Source organism: Leptonychotes weddellii, chromosome 5 (genome assembly GCF_054177405.1).
Source record: "Leptonychotes weddellii isolate Sample4059 chromosome 5, ASM5417740v2, whole genome shotgun sequence".
Classification (NCBI taxonomy): Eukaryota; Metazoa; Chordata; class Mammalia; order Carnivora; family Phocidae; genus Leptonychotes; species Leptonychotes weddellii.
The window spans coordinates 19,436,357-19,457,293 of NC_138373.1; the positions used below are offsets into that span (position 1 = coordinate 19,436,357).

At 51.3% G+C, this 20,937-nt stretch overlaps 1 protein-coding gene across 2 annotated transcripts in view; it reads right to left on the reverse strand.

Moving 5' to 3' along the window:
• SCNN1B (sodium channel epithelial 1 subunit beta) overlaps positions 1–20,695 on the reverse strand; it is a 56,357-nt gene extending 35,662 nt beyond the window's left edge. For both annotated transcript variants that reach the window (XM_081819863.1, XM_081819864.1), the window contains exon 1: positions 20,636–20,695. The gene's annotated coding sequence lies outside the window, so the exon portion shown is untranslated. The remainder of the gene's footprint in view (positions 1–20,635) is intronic.
• Positions 20,696–20,937: the final 242 nt, after the last annotated feature.

Here is a 20,937-nt window from a genome sequence, read left to right on the forward strand (position 1 = left end):
TTGCCTCTGAAGACAGGAGCCTCTGGTAGCAAAGGCAGGTCAAGAACCGGACCTGAGGAAGGCTGGCTGGCTCTCTGTTCCCGGGATGTGCTCAAACCACAAGGGCTCAAGCGTTGAGTGCCGCCTTCATGATGTGCTCTGTATCTGGGTACCATCTTTCTTTATGTTGACTCACTCTTGTTTTTACTTAAACACCTACTTTAGCTTTGTCCTAAGACAGAGTGTCCACAAAATCACAGGTTCGATGTCACTAATTATATATGTTTTCTAATACACCTCAACATAAACAATTACTGATGAGATGAAAGATGTTTGTCTGCACACCATCTGAAAACCATCTCCACATGCCACACTGCACAGGGAGACAGACTCAGCAAGGATCCTCCCTTGCCTCAGAAATTCGCCAGATTAGATAAAATACCTCACCATTTGCAACCCAAAGACAACCCCCCAGCTGCAGGGCAAGGTGCAAGGCAGTGGGTGTTCTTACACGGTGGGTGTTCTTACAAAACCCGTTCTGTAGGTTTCTCTATCCATCCCGGCTTGTCCTGCCATCCCAGCCAGAAGACCACAAGCTCCAGACAGTAGACCAAGCTACAGCTGCCAGAAAAACCCTCTTTCTTTTTGAATGCCCCCCTTTTTTAAGATTTCATTTATTCATTTGACAGAGAGCACAAGCAGGGGGAGCGGCAGGGGGAGAGGGAGAAGCAGCCTCCCCACTGAGCAAGGAGCCCGATGCGGGGCTCGATCCCAGGACCCTGGGATCGTGACCTGAGCCAAAGGCAGACGCTTAACCGATGCGGGGCTCGATCCCAGGACCCCGGGATCATGACCTGAGCCAAAGGCAGATGCTTAATGACTGAGCCACCCAGGCACCTGCATTTTTTTTTAATTCAAGAATATTGAATAAACCCCAAAGGGAGGGCTGTTCTATGCACTAGGAAAATCTGCCTGGGGTCTCTGGCAGCCTGACCATTTCCTCCACTATTTCTGCAGGAGGACCTTCCCTTTCCTCCTGGGGAGGGGGTGAGCCAAAGATGGGTTTTATTTTTTATTTATTTATTTTTTTTTTTAAAGATTTTATTTATTTATTTGACAGAGAGAGAGAGAGCGAGAGCAGGAACACAAGCAGGGGGAGTGGGAGGGGGAGAAGCAGGCTTCCCGCCGAGCAGGGAGCCCGATGCGGGGCTCGATCCCAGGACCCTGGGATCATGACCTGAGCCGAAGGCAGACGCTTAACGACTGAGCCACCCAGGCGCCCCAAAGATGGGTTTTAGAGGAGGTGGCAGCCTCTGAACTTGTATATCCTGGATGGCTCCTGTCTTCCAAACTCTTGTTGACAGAGTCTTAATGCTATGTTTGCTTTCCTTATTGCTGAGGACTTGGCTACACCAGCCTTTATCCTGTACGATCACAGTTACATGAGAAAACACCTTGCCCACCAGGCCCGCTGCCAGGAGCTGCGGCACCTCGTCCTAAGGGGCAGATGACTTGGTGCCAATGGCGAGGCCACGAGCCCACGGCCCCGCCCCTCCACAGCCAAGCAGGTGGCCACCCCAGGGTGGGTGGTGTGTGTTGACAGCCAGCAGGGAAGAATGTGGTCAGTTTCATGTGCTCCCTACTTCTCTCCCTGCCAAGGCTGGAGGCAACTTGGAGTGGGCAGTCTCCACCCAGCCCTGGAAGATGCCAGGGGTGGGGGTGGGGTAGAGGTGGAGCGGGGGGTTCCTTATTCCACTGGGAATAAAATGCAGTGTTCCCGACTAGAGTCCAAAAAGTAACGTCAACCTGATAATATTTTGAGGCTCACATAGTAGGTTCCGCTCTATAGCCTCTCTCTCTGGTTCCCATTGGGACACACAAATTATTCTACCATTATCAAAATGGTGGGCTTTGGAGTGAGCCTGCCTTGGACTTGGGTGGTGTCTTGGACCCATCGTATCACCTGTCCGAGCCTCTGTTGTCTCATCTGTAAATGGGGCCAGAAGGAGCGTTGCCCTCACTGGGCTTTTATTTTCAGTGGGGATTACAATGAGATGCTTGTAAAGTCCTTGGTATAGCGTTGACTAAATGTTGGCTATTATGAGGGGAAAGAAAGATGAAAACATGGGGGTGGCTGCTAAAGTTACATTCTTATCTGCAAGGCAGCTTTAGAAAGGACAGCTGCTGGAAGGAGAGTTTCCCTGGCTCGGTAAATGAATGATTCCCTTTCAGGACTGCACTTCCTGGACGCTCAGCTGCCTGTCTCACATTCCTGTCAGAAACTTTCAAAGGCTCCAGGTGTCTGCAGAAGGAAGCCTAAACCCTCCGCTGGCTTTGAAGATGCCTTATGATATGGCCCCAACCTACATGTCTCCTTTTATTCCCTCACTTTCCTTCAACATGGGGTAGTGGTCAAGAGCCTGGGTTCGAATCCCAGCTCTGTCACTTTCTCGCTGTGGGACCCTGTGGAATTGACTTCTCCTCTCTGTGCCCCGACTTTCCCATCTGTAAAACAAGGGAGAATAATACCTACATCATTGGGTCTGGGGTGGAAACTAAATTGTAAATATGAAACCCCTTGCAGAGGGTCTGGCACCTGGAGAGGGATGAGTGTCTGCAAGCAAGCCTCTCATACCCACGTCCAGTAGGACCACTCACTGAATGCCACGGATAACTCCGCATATTCCCATCAGCACACGCTTACTCATGCTGCTTCTCCCCTGGAGTGCCTTTCCCCCAGACCCAGCTCTATTGCCTCGCCTTCCAAGAAGTGTCCTGTTCCTCACTGAGTGGAAGGCATCTTCCCTCCTCCATAACCTAATGTTTTCTGTGGACCAACCCCTGCTATTTTATTTGGTCCCATCTGCCTCATATCATGGCTCTGTACACCCCTCTCTAATCTATCCTACTGAGTGGGGAGGTACCTGGACAGATTTCCCCATGAACTTGGAACTTTGCGTACAGTGGGTGCTCAGTAAATATGTCTGGACTCCAGGGCTGGGGGGCAGGGTTGACAATCAGCTGCTACACCCTGGTTGAGTTGCCTTGGTTGCCCTGGTTGTTTATGGCTGGAGAGCTTTCCAATTAGAAGGTGACTTTCGCCTAAACATTCCAGATATCACCATTGCTTGTAGGTGAGGGGATGAGGTGGGAAGCACCTGGTCCCCCTCTGTCCACCTGCCACTTGGAGCTATGTTATGGGCTGAACTGTGTTCTCGTATGTCGAAGCCCTAACCCCCAGTACCTCAGCTTGCAACTATATTTGGAGATATGGTCTCTAAGGAAGCAATGAAGTTAAAATGAAATCAGGAGGGCGGGCCCTAAGCCAATCTGACTGGCCTCCTTATTTGGATACCCCAAGAAACACCAGGGATGTTCACTCCCAGAGGAAAGACCATGTGGGGACACAAAGAGAAGGTGGTCATCTGCCAGCCAAGGCTTCCGGGAAACCAACCCTGTAGACACCTTGATTTTGGACTTCCAGCCTCCAAAACCATGGGAAAATAATTTTTTGTTGTTTAAACCACAAAATCTGTGATATTTTGTCACAGCAGCCCTAACAGACCAATAAAAGAGAAGTAAAAAGAGAAGTAACCAGTGGCATGAGGGTGGTAGGGGTGAGAAGTGAGCATAATGGCAGATCCCCTCCTGAATCTGGGACTGGGGATGACCAGATCCGTGAGTCCTTCCCGCTGCCCCCAAGTAGGAATGATTTATGCTTAGGGGTGAAGCTAGTCTTTTCTTCCCCAACCAATGGATGCTTTAGAGATCCTTCTTTCCAGGTGAAGGGCAATAGGTGGTACTGTGGTACTTTTTTTTTTTTTTTTAGACAGAGACAAATGTGAGTGTCCAGCAATTTTGGCAAAAAGACCTTGAAGTTTTCCTTCTACCAGCCTAGCAATGGCTTCCTGTCACATTTAGAATAAAACCCAAACTTCTTATCATGGCTTCAAGGGCCAGCGAGCCTGGCCCCTGCCCCCTCCAGACTCACCTCCTACCCCTCTCTCCCGTCCTCACTTCTGCTCATTCCACCTCAAGGCCTTTGCACTTACTGCTCCTACTGAGTGGAACAGAAAAGCTGGCCGTGCCTCGGGGTCATTCGGCAAGCTCCTAGAAGACATCCATGCCAGGGCCTCACCCACAGTGACTCTGGCTCTGCATTTTTTAAAAATTGCCCAGTGTCTGATACACAGGCAGAGTTGAGGACTGTCACCCTAGATCTAGCCTCATAGGGCTAGCTTCTTCCTCTTCTTCTTTTTTTTTTTTTTAAAGATTTTATTTGGGGCACCTGGGTGGCTCAGTTGGTTAAGCAACTGCCTTCGGCTCAGGTCATGATCCTGGAGTCCCTGGATCGAGTCCTGCATTGGGCTCCCTGCTTGGCAAGGAGCCTGCTTCTCCCTCTAACCCTCCCCCCTCTCATGTACTCTTTCTCTCTCATTCTCGCTCTCTCAAATAAATAAATAAATCTTTAAAAAAAATAGATTTTATTTACTTACTTGACAGAGAGATAGAGAGCACAAGTAGGCAGAGAGGCAGGCAGGGGGAGAGGGAGAAGCAGGCTCCCCGCCGAGCAGGGAGCCGAATGTGGGGCTCGATCCCAGGACCCTGAGATCATGACCTGAGCCGAAGGCAGACGCTTAACTGACTGAGCCATCCAGGGGCCCTGGCTAGCTTCTTCTTTGAAGCCTCAGCTCCAATGCCACCTCTCAGGGGTGACCTGACCCCCCACCCAGAGTACTCCAGCCCCCGGCCCTATTTACTTTCTCTGTAGAACTGGATGCCCTTGAAGACTATCTAATCTAGTCATTCATGTCGTGTCTGTCTCCGATCACTGGAGTTTTAAACTCCCTGTGGGTGCACCCTGCACCTCCCTCATTTCCAGTCTGGTCACCCCAGTAATGGAGCTGCTCTGTCCAGTATAGAAGCTGCCACCACACCTGGCAACTGGGGAGTGCTGGAAACTCTGCTAGTCCAATGGAGATGTGCTCTTGGTGTAAAAAAAGCCAATTCAGATTTCTAAGAAATCATATGAAAAACAGAGACATAAAACATTCACATTCTGGGGCGCCTGGGTGGCTCAGTTGGTTAAGCGACTGCCTTCGGCTCAGGTCGTGATCCCGGGGTCCTGGGATCGAGTCCCACATCGGGCTCCTGGCTCAGCGGGGAGCCTGCTTCTCCCTCTGACCCTCTCCCCTCTCATGCTGTTTCTCTCCTGCGCACTCTCTAATAAATAAATAAATAAATAATCTTAAAAAAAAAAAAAAACATTCACATTCTGCGAGATAAAAAGAGCTCTCGAGGTGGGCTGCACAACACGAATGTACTTCACACCACTGTAATGTACCCTTAGAGATGGTTAAAAGGGTAAATTTCATGTTCTATGTTTTTAGCACAATTAAACATTTTAAAATGATGTGTTGAATATTTTAAAAATCTCATTAGTGGGGCGCCTGGGTGGCTCAGTCGGTTAAGCGTCTGCATTCGGCTCAGGTCATGGTCCCAGGGTCCTGGGATCGAGCCCCACGTCGGGCTCCCTGCTCCGCGGGGAGTCTGCTTCTCCCTCTGCCTCTGCCTCTCTCCCTCTCTCTCTCTCTGTGTCAAATAAATAAATAAAATCTTGAAAAAAATTATAAAAATTAAAAATCTCATTAGTTGATAATACTTTGAATATATGGGCTTGGTAAAATATATTACTGAAATTAATTTCACCCGTGTCTTTTTTCTTTTTTAAAAAAGTAGGACTCTCAGGAAAATTTTAAATTGCTTATGTGGCTCAGATTTGTGGCTTGAGTTATATTTATGCTGGACAGCGCTGACCTGGAACCATGGCCACACACAGAAGGCACTTAAATAGGAATTGAATATAAAAATGAATACAGTTGCTGCCAAATGCGTGCTCTTTTTTTTTTTTTTTTTTTTTTTGAGCATAAACAAGGTTCTGTCTGCCAGGCTGCAGGAAAATGGGAGGGAGACCGTGGCAGAGCGGTTTACATAACTAAATGATCACAACTGATATCTACTATTATGCTGATGATAGAGACTCCCATTGGTTGAGCACCTAACATGTGCCAGGAACGGTCATGGGGCTTTACCCACATCTTCTCCTTTAATCCTCGAGTCCGTCCTGCAAGGAATCGCAGCATCCATAGCACAGCCAACTGCCCCAGGCCGCCCAGCTGGTGAGTGGAGAGCTAGAGTTTGCGCAAAGGCTGTCCGAGGCTCCCCAGTGTGCCTGCCCCCTGCAGGGGCCGCTCTGGGTGCTGTCCTGTCCAGTGGGACTTGAAGGCTCTGCTTGGGCCTGACAGCAGGCGGGGGTTTCTGGCTTCTGGAAGTAAAGAGCTCCTGAAGTCAGTGAGTCCCTGCTCTGGAGGGTCCAGGAAGCGAGTGAAATAATTCATAATCTCTCATCTTCTTAAGCTCACCCATCCAGATCTGGCTGCCTGCCCTCTCAAGTTCAAGGACTTCAGGGAACTGGCCCTGGCCCGGGTGGTCATTCTTGTTCAAGGCAGTGGTGGCGAATGGCGCTGGGCCCAGCCTGACCGGAAAGAGGGCCCTGCCCACATCCCTGAAGTGACAGCAGCCACAGCCTGGGGCTAGAGGCCTGGAGCTGAAGGCCTGGGCCCCCGAAATCCCCACATCTGGGGCTGCAATCTGCTTGAGCAGGACATACCCCACCCCCATGGTATCTAATGCAAGACCTCCCTGAAGGTGACCTTTCTGGTAAGATGCACAGATCGGAAGCCCCTGGAATGGGGAAGAGGTTTGCAACACACGGACAGAAAGTTCTCCTGTCTCCAGGTCCCCCGCTACGTCTTTAAATAGTGGGTTTGAACTTGAGGAGGCCGCTTGGGTCTGGTCAACGAAACAACTGACTAAAGAAGTCAACAAAGACCTTATTCCCTTGGCAACAGCTGAGTGTCAAGGAATTTGACCTCAGACGGAACAAACATTTGGCCATCTGGGGGACCTCAGAGCACCCTCACCCCAGGTGAGAGCCAATGAGTCACGCCTGCAGTGCACAGCTGAGAACAATGATTCCCAGAGTCTGGTCCCAGACCAGCCGCAGCCAAATCACCTGGGAACTGGTTAGAAAGGCAAGTCCTCAGGTCCTACCCCAGACCTCCTGAATCAGAAACTCTGGGTTTAAACAGTTGCCCAGGAGACTCTGGGCCACGCTAAAGTTTGAGAATGAAGGCCTTCAGCCTACTACTCAAAGTACGACACCAGGACCCCAGATCAGCATCCTCTAGCAGCTTGTTAAGAGACACAACATCCCGGCCCCACTTGCCATACTGGATCAGAATCTGCACTTGCCAAGACCCCAGGGCACACATGTGCATGTTAAAATTCAAGATGTGCTGGCCTAGGGTTCTCTACCGGTAAGTCAGGGAGTCTCATACTCAAATGCTTTCGGGGATCAACCAGTATTGCTTGATCTGGCTCTGGGCCACAGACTTCAGATCGGGCCCCCAATCCTTCAGCACCCTGGCAGGATTTCAGGGTGCTGCCTTCCAGTGGGCGACTCCGAGCCCCACCCTCCGCAATTATTGCCATTGGGAAGTGTGAGCTCAGGAGGCCCAGATCTTCCCATTTTCCAAGAGCATCTGGAAACCCAGATGCCAAAGTGAAATTTCCTAATTTAAAAATTACTGTGTGGGTCACACAACATAAGACCCATGGTGCACCAGCTTGCAAACATGCTCACAGGCCTCGGGGTAGGAAAAGTACCATACGCTGCATAACAGAATCACTTGTAGATCTTTGAGAAATGCTGACACCTGACTCCCACCCTCAGACAGCCCAATAGATTTGGTCTGGGGCATGAGCCCGGTGCTTTTAAAAAGCTCCCAGGTAATTCCAATGTGCAGCAGAGTTTGAGAACCGTCAGGCTACAGCTGGTGTGTGCAAACTTTTTCAGTAAAGGGCCAGACGGTACTAGCTCAAGCTCTGAGGGTCTCCTGGTCCGTCACGACTACCTTGTGCAGCCATGATAATGCAAAAGCAGCCAGAGCTGAGAGGAAATGGTTGAGCGTGGCTGTGTTTCAACAGCACTTTATTTATGAACGCTGCATTTTCAATTTCATTTAATTTGCACGTTAATGGAATATTACTTTTCTCTTGTTTTTTTTCTTTTTTAAAGATTTTATTTATTTATTTATTTGAGAGAGAGAGAGAGAGAGAGAGCGGGTGAGCAGTGGGGGGAGCAGAGGGAGAGAGACAGGCAGACTCCCCGCTGAACGTGGAGCCCCATGCAGGGCTCGATCCCACGACCCTGAGATCATGACCTGAGCTGAAATCACAAGTCAGCCACTTAACCGACTGAGCCACCCAGGTGCCCCTCTCTTGGTTTTTCCAACCACAGAAAAACCGCTCTTAGCTCACGGGCTGCACAGAGACAGATGGTGGGCCGAGCCTGGTCTTGGGGCCATAGTTTGCTGGCCCCTGGGCTAGAGGAATGAATGGAGGGCATGAAGTCCAGGAGTGCAGGCCTTCTCCTTCCCTGTATTTTCCCACACCATCTCCCCTACACAATCTCTGCAACCTTAGTAGCACTTGATTATGAAAAGGTTGTGTTGACAGGGCCCCGTCAAGTATTGCTTGATCTGGCTCTGGGCCACAGACTTCAGATCGGGCCCCCAATCCTTCAGCACCCTGGCAGGATTTCAGGGCGCTGCCTTCCAGTGGGCGACTCCGAGCCCCACCCTCCGGACTGGTACCATCATTAGTTTTAACATGTAGTGACCAACTTAAGTGCATGGCAGGCACCAGGCGGAGAGCTTGGCCTGCCTCACCTCATGTCCACACAGCAACTCTGTGCCAGAGAACTAGTACATGCCCGTGTATGTTGTTAGATGCCCATTTTGTATTTTTATTTTTTATATACCTGTTTTCTAGATGAGGAGACTGAGACACAGAGGAGGTCAGACGATTCACCCAAAGTCACACAGCAAGAGAAGTAGAGCAGAACTGAGCCCATGTCCGTCTGACTCCAGAGCTTGCTTTCATAACCACTTTGCTTTACGGGCTCTCAGTAATCTACGTTAAGGACAATCAATAATCCATCACTATCACCAGTCACCACAATGCCAGACACAGTCTTCTCAAGGACAAGCTTTAGGTAGCACAGCTGGTCTCTCTGTATCTCAACTGGCATCTAGACACCACTCAATCTTCTTTGCCTTGAATTGCAGCCAGACCTGGGGCACCCAAGAGAGATTCTGCACCCTCTCCAGGAAGAAGGAGGCTCAGAAAGCTGCCCCATACGGCTGTGCAGGTTGTGTACTGCACAACTCTAGGTGGCATCAATCACAGTGTAGTCTATGTGAATGATACCCGTGGAGTTGTGGAGCACACAGCCCACCTAGCTGTTCACAGCAGCCTTGGAAATGCTCACGGTTGCTTGGCATAGGACTGACCTTGGATGCTTACTCTTACTGCTGTCTGGAACTATATCATCAAAAAGGGATTAGGGCCCAGCAGGCTATGCCACCATGGATGGTAGGGGCCAGGCTGGCAGCTCTGGGGAAGGCTTTGGGTCAGAAGCAGGAAGTGGCTGGTTCCTCCTGGGACTCCTTCCTCCATCCTCCTCCAGCCCTGCCTCCAGGTTGCCCTGAACTGGCCCCCCAGCGCCCGTTCTCACGCTGGGCAGCACCTGCCCCTCACCATCCAGGCTGCTGGCAACTCCTAACCAAACACTCAGGCTCTCCTCTTACCAGAGTATCTCCCTATGTTTGCTTTGCTTTTATGATCTGAGCCAGGCCCTGTGCCAGGGTTTACCTGCACCAGCTCATGTGATCTTCGTCACAAGTCCATGAGGCAGGAACTGTGATCACCCTCATTTTACAGACAAGGACTCTGAGGTTCAGGGAGGTTAGATCACTGGAGCAAAGCCACACAACTAGAAAGTGTCAGAACTAGGAATCAAATCTGGGTCTTTCGGACTTTGGAGCCCAAACTCTTAAACATCTTTCTAGGAGATGGATGTGTCATGTCTTCTGGGTCTGTTTCCCCATCTGCATGTTGGGCCTTGGGTCTGGGAGGCCATGAGGGTGACCATGATGTTGCTGCTGGTGATGATGGTGATGATGGGGATGATGATGATGGTGATGATGTGATGATGATGGTCACGAAGGTGTTGAAGGTGATGATGGAGATGATGGTGAGGAAGGTGATGATGGTGATGATGATGGGATGATGTGATGATGAAGGTGATGATGATGGGGATGATGATGGTGAAGGTGATGATGACAGCGATGAAGGTGATGATGGGGCAGGGATGACGATGAAGGAGGTGATGATAGCAATGACAATGGTGGGGATGGCAATGATATACCTACTGGATAGGGGTACTGTGCAGATTATAGGAGCTAAGTCAGGCCAAACGTGGCTCGCTGTGCCTGTCCTATGTCAGCGCCCTGTAAGTGCTGGGTCAGCTGGGCACCCGTGCCCTGGATCCACAAAGTGGGTCCCACTGCACTGGAGTTTATGAAGTGAACACCTTCCTCCTCAAACACTAGGTGAAAGGCATGAATCAAAGACAAGAAAGAGGGAAAGGGCTCTTGGCCTTTTCCAGCTAAGTCTTCATTTCCTGCCAATCTCTAAAATCCAGCGTGGTCTTCTGGGCCTTGGGTCCAAGTTTTGGAATTGAGTTGTTGAGAGGCAGGCCCAACCCCTGGGCAGGAGGAAGCTAGGCCTCCAGGAAAATTTAGAGGCTACGAATCAGGTACCCAGGAAGGTGAGGGGCTGCTGTCCTGAGAGTCACAGACACACGCAAGCTGGGCTCTGGGCAGCCTCTCTCTGTTGGGGGAGATTTGAATCCTTACCCGCACGGTGACCCAGGATAGTTCCTGGGAAGGAAACGGCTGAAACCTTACACTTGGCTGCAGGTGAGCCAAAGGCTTCAAGAACCAAGTCATGGAGTAAAAATTTCCACTCCTCCTCCGCACCCACTTCTCAAATAACACCTGGAAGCCCAGAAGAGGCGGGATGGGGAGAGCAGAGTGGGCTCTGTGGTCAGATCGTTTGCTTGGGTTTGAATCCCGGCCCCACCATTTGCTAGTTCTGTGTGACCTTGGGCAAGTTACTTAACCTCTCTGAGCCCTTATTTTTTTTCTGCAAAATGCAGACAATGACACCTCCTGTTTCACCGGATTGTGGGAAAGATACAAGGAGATGATGCAGTGAGAGAGCTCAGTGTCTCCAGGGGTCAAATGGGAAGAATATGTGTACCTACCCTTTATGGCTGCTCAAAGAATTCTGTGAAATAGTGCATGAGCCTGGCATGGAAGGTACACTTAAAAAACACTGTCCATTTTTATTATTATTACTATAGAGAAGAAAGTCACATGGGCCTCAACAGCGTTTATTTGAGGAACCGTATCACACGTTGGAAGAGAAACTGAAGCCAGTTCATCCCCATGTGTAAGGCAAGCAAAGCAACACGGTTCCCTGATGGGGTGGCCACACCTCCTCGAGGGAACGACAAGCTTTGGGGAGCTGTCTGGCCTTGGGGAGAGGTCTTTAGGCTGGGGTTTTTAGCCAACTAGGTCATAAGATCCAACAAGAAGTCAGCCCCACCCGTCCAGCCACTGGTGGGCCCCAGTGGGAGTTCAGGAGTCCAAATGAGGATGGAGAGGGAGCCTCAGAGGAAGGATCAAAGGGCTTCCTGGGGGCTGGGAGACGTGGCTCGCTCAGCACTGTCGGTCCAATTCATGGCCCGTTGCTGCAGTGGCAAAGCAGTGAAGAAAACAGACAAAACCTTGCCTTCTAGAAGTTTAAATCCCTGTGGACGAGTGTTGTAGCATTCAGGAAACACCCCCTAAATGCTGGGAGATGTTGTTTCCCCTGCCCCCCAACCACCACCCTACCCTCCAGGTTCTGCCTTCTGTATGGGTACTGGGGGGCGGGGTGGGGTGGAGACCTGCTCACTGGGCCCGTCATCCCGTGGCTGGGCTGCCACCTGTGTCCTCTAGTGTCAGAGGCATCAGACTGGCTCCTGTTCCAACAGCCTGCGAGTTGCAACCAACCAGTCTGCTCTCCACTTGAACATCACCCCTCCCTGGACACACACAGCCAGGCCCAGATTCTGATCTTTCAACTTTCCCTGAGTTCTGCAGGGGAAGGTGTTCCTCCTGGCCTCTCAGGGCTGGCCTCTCCTCCCACGGCCCCACCCTCCTCCATTCTCGAAGCTGGGCAGAACAGCGCAGCCTTTCTGGAGTTCACTGGAGCAGTGAGAAGTGAGAAGGGTGGAGCTGGGACCTGCTGGCCCTGAGCTAAGGTGCTGTGCACTTAGTTGCAGAGAGCCCTCGCGGGAGTGTCCCCAGTCCACAGGCCAGTACTGGGGCTCAGAGGCTAAGTATCAAGCCCAAGGTCACACAGAGCCCAGCTCCAACGCCGAACTGTCTGATTCCCAAACTCAACCCTTAGACAAACTGCCCCTTGAGGACTCTGGGTAAACCTCGATGGTCATGCTTTGAGGACCTTTGAGGACAGGAATTGTCTCCCCAAGCAGCCTGCCGTAAACCAGGACTCCCCTGGCCTAGTACGCGGCGCCTCCTTCCATTAGGGAGCACCCCGCAGGTGCCAAGCACATGTCTAAACATTTTACACGCTCCCCTCACCCCCCATCTCTAAAGCCTTCAAAGGCGGCCTTCAGGTCCACAGCCGCAGACCCCAAAGGTTCTTTGTGGTCTCTTTCACCAAACTCAACAAAGCCCCCGTCCAGCTCCTCACTGCAGCACAAATGGTGGAGGAAGGACAAATGTGATCCTTCCTGGGGTGAGAGGTGGTGCCTTTCAACCAGGAAAATCAACAAACTCTAAACCGATTCAGAGATGAGAGACCCACAGTGGAATTTCAGGAATCAGCCTGCAGAGGGCGGGGGAGCTGGTCTGGGGAGGTTGCCTTGCAGCCCGAGTCAGGTCTTCCATGGAGCCAGATCTCCAGCAGCTCGTGCAGGAGGGTGCACCAGTCTTGCCAGATCTTAGCCTTCCTTCCAGACCTGGGCTTGGGAATGAGCTCCCTGGCACATCAGGAGGAAGCAAGGCTGACTGGGTTGTTTCAGAAGTTTGCAAGGAAGGGGCTCTGTTGGTTGTAGGGGTACCAGTGGCCCCTGACTCCCCAGCCCCCACAGTCCTCAAGACTGTCCATGTCAGGGAGGCACTGAGGAGGAGGAGTGAGTTGGGGCTGAATTCAAGTTCTGCTGTTATCGTGATGTGGCCTCTTGTGCAAAGTCCTGAGCCTCTCTGAGCCTCTGTCTCCTACGGCCCCACCCCCCATCTGCTGGGCACCCCTCACCTCCAAGCAAACCCACCAGGTTCACTTCAGCTTCAGCTCAGCCCCGTGACTCTATCTTGGCTAGGCCTCCATTTCCTTAGTGTGAAAAAGAAATTCCTCATTTAAAAACAAAAGTGCTAACACTTCCAGGCTTCCTTCAAGTTACTTATTTAACAAACGTTTATTTAGGACCTACTGTGTTCCAGGCACTGTTCTAAGCACTGGACACATTTCATCTTCATAATATCCCTACTGAGGTGAGACTTAGTATCATCTCCAGTTTCCAGAAGAGAAAATGGAAGCACGGAGAGGTCACAACAGGACCAGCTCCTGTTCCAACAGCCTGGGAGTTGCAACCAACCAGTCTGCTCTCCACTTGAACATCACCCTTCCCTGGACACACACAGCCAGGCCCAGATTCTGATCTTTCAACTTTCCCTGAGTTCTGCAGGGGAAGGTGTTCCTCCTGAGGTCACACAGTGTGAGGTCACACGGTGGAGAATCACAGAGCCAGGATTCTGACCTCTGGAGGTTAGCAGGCCCAGGTTAAGAATCACTGCAACTTTTGTGTATTCCCACCAGCTAGGAAGATTTCTTCTGCATTTATATTTTGTAATTTACATTATGGAAACACAGAATTTTTTAACTTTGCAAAGACAAAGCGAAATAAAAATATAGATGATCATCCTTTTATAAATTCCTTAGACACTGTCCCCATCTGAACCCGCTGGTCTTGATATTTGGTCCAGTGGCTGATTCTGACCTCCCTGTTCTCCTCATCCTGACCTCCTATGATAATCCCAGAGATGCAGAGCAAGCACTTTGCATGGACAAAGTCATTTAATCCTTGCAGGATTCCTGTGAACCATGACTCTTGGACAGCCCCATTTGCAGGTGGGAAAACTGAGGCTCAGAGAAGTACACACACTTGACCAAGTATTCACAACTCAGAAGTGGTGGCACCAAGGACTGGAACGCAAGCAATCTGATGTCAAAGTCCCGACTTTTTTTTTTTTTGAGTCATCTATAAATTTTTCTATTGTGGCAAACTATGCAACATAAAATTTGCCATTTTAATCATTTTCTCTTAAGTTTTTAAGTCATCTCTACACCCAACGTGGGGCTTGAACTCAAGACCCAAGATCAAGAATCACGCACTCTTCTGAGTAGGTTGACACTGTCAGGCTTTTGTCACCACCGTCCATCTCCAGAGCTTTTGCCCCATCCCAGATGGAATGACACTATGTCCCCATTGAACCCTAGCACCCACTCCTCCAGCTAGTAACCTCTATTGTAGTCTGTCTCCATGAATTTGCCTATTCTAAGAATCTCCTGTAAGTGCAATCATACAATACTTGCTCTTTTGTCATCAAGGGCCCTACTTTTAAAAACAGTAATTCATTTTTATTTGGAAACATATATAATTTGGGGAGCGATCAAAAAGGGAGTTCACCCTATCTCTAATGTTATGCTTGTTTTAAATAAGGAGGAAGACGTGTGTGGCTGGAGTTTATCACTTTAAGCACGTATAGGGGGAAGACTTCTAAAGAGTATCAAATGTATCCAATGAAAAGATACGTCTTGCTTCCCTCCCCAAAGTCAACCACTATCACAGGCTTCCCGAGTGTCCCCCAGGGTTTAATGTGCATATGCAAATATCTACATATATATGCTTATGTCGTCCTTTTGTAAAGGGGCTCTATGCATACAGATGGTAGAATACTATATACTGTTCCATACCCTGCATTTTTCTTTTAACAATATATCTGGGAGACGGTTCCACATCCATTCATAAAGAGCTACTGCTTTCTTCTGAATGGCTACATCATATTCTCTTGTGTGGCTGTTCCCACAGGTACCCTACTTTGCTCCTTTCTGATGGGTGTTTACTTTGCAATTGTTTGCTCTTATGCACAACGCTCACTATCTTTGTTCTAACATGCTGTGCCCAATGCAGATATCCACCTGGTAAATTCCTGCAGATGAAATTGCAGAGCCCTGGGGTATGGGCCTCTTAAATATTGACAGTTTTCCTAACCCCCTCGCACCCCCCTCAATGGGTGCCCCAATTTGTGCCCCCACCGGCAGAGGAGGAACGTGCTGGTTACCCCCACCCCCATTTCCAACACGGAGTGTTACCCAGGGATCTGGCAGGTAGAAAACAGAATCAGGGTGGTTTGGCTGTGCAATTTTTTTGAAGAGTGGTTGAGCATCTTTTCGTCTGTTTGAATTTATGCTTCTTTTTATGTACTTCTTTTTATGTGAACAGCCAAATCATATCCTTTACTCTTTTCTTTTTTGGACGGGGTGCTTGGTGTTTGATTTGCAAGAGCTCTTTGTCCATGAAATTAACTCTTTGCCACAGAAGTGACAGATTTTTTTTTTACTAGTTTGATATGCAGGCTTATGGGGGCTTTTGGTTTGGGTCATACAGGAAATACTAATTTTTAAGTAGGCAGACCTAGCAACTTGGATCTTTAAGGCAAGGCCATGCTTTCACCCACTATGCTATACTGCCTCATACTCTTTTTTCCTTTAAGATTATATTTATTTGAGAGCGAGAGAGAGGGAGCACAAGTGGGGGGAGAGGCAAAGGGAAAGGGAGAAGCAGGCTCCCCACTGAGCAGGGAGCCCGATGCAGGGCTCAATCCCATGATCCTGAGATCATGACCTGAGCCGAAGGCAGACGCTTAACCGACTGAGCCACCCAGGCATCCCAGTACTGCCTCCCACTCTTGATCAGCGCTTCAAAGAGGACACATGGAGGGGGCCTACTTCTCTACTGGAGGTCCTCTGCAGTATGTTACTGTCCCCAGCCTGGACTCACCTTGTCACTTGACCTGGGACCTCCTTAATGGTTCTTTCTGCAGAGTCTTGGGATCATTCCCCACTGCTCAGAACTCTTGCCTGGATGTATTTTCTCATGGGGGCTCAGGTGGAAGGGACGGCCCACCAAGGTCCCCAGGCACAAAAGGGTCTCTAATAACAGGTTTTTTATGGGGAGGGGTTAGGTCCTCAGCTACCTGGGGCATCCCTCGCTTTCAGCTCCTCTGAAAGTCAAATCTTGCCCCAGACCCTCAAGGTGGGCAGACTAGAGGCTGCAAGACTAGAAAGGAGAGCAAGTTCCAAAGAATAAAAGCGCCAGAACTCCACTAGGCCTCTCAGGAACTGTCCAGCATGGAGGGGGACGTATTTCTGTCGTAGGACACATCCTCCAGCTTTGGTGTTCCCTGCGGAGAAAATTCTCACCGTCTAGCGGGAGTTGGATGCAGCTGGTTAAAGGGGGTCTCATTTGAAGTTTTTCTCTAGGCCAGCGATCCTGAAAATTTTCAGCACACACAGAACCACCTGCAGGGCCTGTAAAAACACAGGGCCCCAGCACCAGTCTCTGATTCAGTAGGTCTAGGGTGTGTCTGAGAATCTGCACCTCTAACCAGCTCCAGCTGATGCTGATGCCGAAGTTTCTGGTCCACGGACCACACTTTGAGACCCGCTGGCCCAAGTCATGCATTCACTCCCTGGGCTCCCCCATCTGGTATGAGGGAGGCTGCGAGGCCTGGAGAAACACAGGCTTTGTTCCAACAAAAATAACAGAGAAACTGCTCTCTGCCAGGTCGCGTGCTGAGGTCTGTGCATTAATTTTCTCATCTGATCCTCACAAAAAACCTGTGCAGTAGGTTTTGGTAGGACTATCTCCACTTTACAAGGAGAAACCAGGCTCAGAGAGGGTGCACAGGCTTTAGAATCAGACAGATCTGGGGTCTGACCCCATCTCTGCCATTGACCCACTGTGCAAGCTCTTGGGCAAGTGCTCACCCTCCCTGAACCTCTGACTCATCGCTAAATGGGGATCACAGACCTGATTCCCAGGGGCATTGTGAGCTTTCCCCCGCCCCCCCAGGGGCAGCGATTATAAGAGCACCTGCACATAGTAGGTATGCAAAAAATGTTCATCCCCTTTCCTGCCATAAGCCCCATCATGATCTCAAGGTCCTTTTCTGTCTCCTCTGTACGGCAATGCCTTTCCATGCTACGGCTCCAGAGAAACTCCTATCTATCCTTCAAAACCCACCTTAGAATCCCCTCCTCTTTGTATCTTTCCTTGAAAAGCTGTCCTCTTCCTACTTCGGAAAGAAAATATATCTAGGATGGCAGCATCTTATTTGAAAAAGGGTCTCAAAGTATTCCTTTCCTTTCTTTCTCCCTCCCTCACTTGTGTTTCCACGGCATTTATTTATATCAAGTACACTGTGGAGTACAAATTACGCTATCATGGGGACCAGGCGACTAACATCACCATTATCATCATCAACACTTAGTGTGGACCACACACCACACAGTTTTAAGAGGTTTAGGTTGTTGACTCATTTAATGCCTGAAATAACCTAAGGCAAGTGCTACTTAGTATCCCTGTTTTCCTTTGGAGGAAATGCCGTCACAAAAATGCTAAATAATTTGCCAGAGACCACACCACTAATCTGTGGCAGAGCTGATATAGAAGCTGGCTGGGAGTCTAGGTTACCAAGTTTTGGGGTATGCTGTTCTTTACGAACGAGGAGTGGGCCTGGTGGGGACTGTGGGGAAGGTGCCCGTCCCATCGAAGGGGGCAGCCGAATGTTGGGCCCAGAGTTGTCCACTTTTCTGATTTCTCAAGAGGATCCAGAGATACAGTTTTATGTGACATTTCCCACTTTTTAAAATTTGAGAGTAATCTAAAATGTAAAAAGGAGGATGGGCCTCACAAAAGCTGCCCACAGGCCTCACAAAAGCTGCCCACGGGCCTCCTTTGCAAATTCTGCTGTCTCTCATATCTCAAGGGGACCTTGGCTCACTTCATGGCTGCACCCTGGCTCAGGGCCAGGAGCGCAGCTCACCTGTTGCAGATGCCCTGATGTTTCTGGATGCCTCTGAGCTGAGCTTGACGCTCAACAACCAGGAATCTCATCCTCCAGCCCACTCAGCACTCAGGATTCTCCAGCCTGGACTTGGGGTGTGCACAAGAAATGACGGACCCAATGGTGATTCAGAGCGTCACCTCTGCCCAGGGACCATCTCTGGGTCTCCCCTGTCTGGGACGAGACTTCCTGCTTACCGAGGGCTGACGATGCTCTGAGTGAGTGTTTTGTTTCATCATCCCATTGATGCACTCCACCATTTTGGGAGGCTGCCACTGTCCTCATCCCCGTGATGCGGATGAGGAAGCTGTGGCTCACACAGGGGAAGGGAACTGCCCCAGCTAGGAAGCAGTGGAGCTGGGACGGTAAGGCCAGCGCCACCTGATTCCAGCTTCTCCCCAGCTGGCTGTTTTCAGGCATTCCACCAAAGTGCACATGCACACTCTCATCCCCCAGACTGGACCTGGAAAGTGTGTGGGACACAGATAAGACCTAGGACACTCCCATCTGCCAGCCACCTTTCCTAATTACCCTGGCTCCTACTGGAAGGTGAGGGGCATCCAGAGAGGATCCCTGGACGCTGTCCCTTTCGGAAACTCTGCCCACCGGAGCCTGGACAGGCAGAGCTTGTGGCGTGGCTCAGACCCAGGCCTTTGGGCTCAGCAGAGACGGCAGCTAGGGGGGTGTCGTGTTTGTCCTTGCCCACAGACAGAAGTGTGCATATGTGCATCTGTGCGTGCTTGTGTGTGTGTTGCACACACGTGCGAACATGGGCGTGTGTGCATGTGTAGACCTGTGTGAAAACATGTATGCATGTGCATGCACGTACACGATGTGTACGCATGTGCGTGTGTGTGTACCTTGTGCACGTGTGCATTCGTTCACATGTGCAATGGAGAAGAGAGGGTGTTGTCCCACAAATTCAGATCCCGGGAAGTTAGTTTAGGACAAAGCATAAAAATCTTACTTAACCTAGAGATGTCAATTTACGGAAAAAGCTGAAATAAAAAAACAGCCCCTGGGGGGCACATGGGTAGTAGAGTCTGTTAAGCCATCAGGCTCTTGCTTTTGGCTGGGGGTGGGATCAGGCCCCCATTCCTGGGCTGCAGCTTAGCACTGAGTCTGCTACAGTTTCTCCCTCTACCTCTCCCCCCATCCCCCACTCTCTTTCTCTCTAAAATAAATAAATCTTTTTTTAAAAGCCCCCAAATTTTTATGACCAAGTTAGATTTATATGCACAATATGGATAACTCGCAAAGAAATGATGGGGGGGGGGCAAGTTGCAGAATATGGATAGATTATATCATTTCTGTTAAATATCTGCCCACAACATCACTATGCATTTTATATACTTTCTGTGGGTACGCATATATGTGACTGCATAGGTGTAGGAAAGGTCTAGAAGGAACACCCCAAGTTATGAAGGTGGTTACCTTCATGGAGCAGGGAGGGCAGGGGTTGGAAGGTTATAGCCAAAGGGGGGGTGGATGGATCCCTGTGTTCCTCCTGGAATCACACCATTCAGTGGGTAGGTAGGTCGAGTCACCAGTGAACACCAGGTGGGGGCCATAGGGATGCTTAGGCCTCAGGGGAGCATTTCCACAAGTCCCCAGTGGACTCTGGAAGGGCTCTGCTGCCAGGGACAACCGCAGGGACAAAGACTGTCCTGACCTGGCTCCCTGGTGCCTCTCATGGGTGGGAGAAGCTCTGCTGCTTCCTTCCTAAACTTGTCCATGCCTCAGTTTCTCCCTCCACGCTGCCATGGGAAGGGCCTGCTCCGTGCCACCACACCCACCCACTGTTCCCAACTGTCCTCTGCCCGGCGTCCACGGAAAAGTTAGGACTACAGGAATTCCCAGGCCACAGCCCCTCTGGGGTAGCAGCAGGGCGCTGGGATCTGGCCTCCTCCCCGGCAGGGGGCCACGCAGAGACCCGGCGGGATCCCGGGGTCCCCCGGGGGGGCTTCCAGGAGAGACCAGGACGCAGGCTCTGGGGTCAGACTCCTGGGCTCGGTAATTGTCACCCGGACGCAGGCAAGCTTCGCCGCCCTCTGCCCCTCAGTTTCCCCGTCTGTGAAATGGGAGCACCACAGAGGCCCACCTCCCCGGGATGCTGTGTGGCTGAAGTCCGGCCATTTTGCTTGGCGACACCCGGCGGGGAGTTGGCGCTCACGGGTTTCGCCGGTGTCACCCTCCCAGACGACAGCTCACCCCGCCCCTCCGCGCCCAGAACACCGCGGCCCTCTCGGCCGCCGCGACGCTCCCGGGACTCGCCGGGTTCCCGCCCCCACCCCCTGCCTCCCGCTCCCAGGGCTTTTGTCACCCCGCCGTCCTCCCCCTGCGCCCCGAGGCCGGGTCCCCCCGGCGCCGCCGCCGCCAGCGCCCAGGTGCCCCCGCGAGGGAAACTGAGGCGGGGCTGACGGAGCGCGCGGAGGAAGGCGCCGCGGCAGGGCGGCCCCTGCGCTCGTCCGGGGTCGCTGTCATACCTGTTTCCCGTGGCGGCTCCAGACGGCGGCGGTGGCGGCGGCGGCCGGGAGGCTGTGGCGCCGGGGCTGGGAGCGCGCGCGGCCACGGGGACAGGGAGGGAGCAGGCCGAGGGGGCGGGAAGCCCGGGAGCGCCCGCGGGCGGAGCTTGGCGGCGCCGACCGCGGGCCACCGCGCCGTCCAGGGCCCAGGCCGCCCAGCTCCCGTCCCGCACACCCACTCGTACCCACGTGCCACACCCACGTACCCACAACACCCGGCACCTCCACCGCCGACGCACGCACCCCGCGCTCTCGCTCCGCAC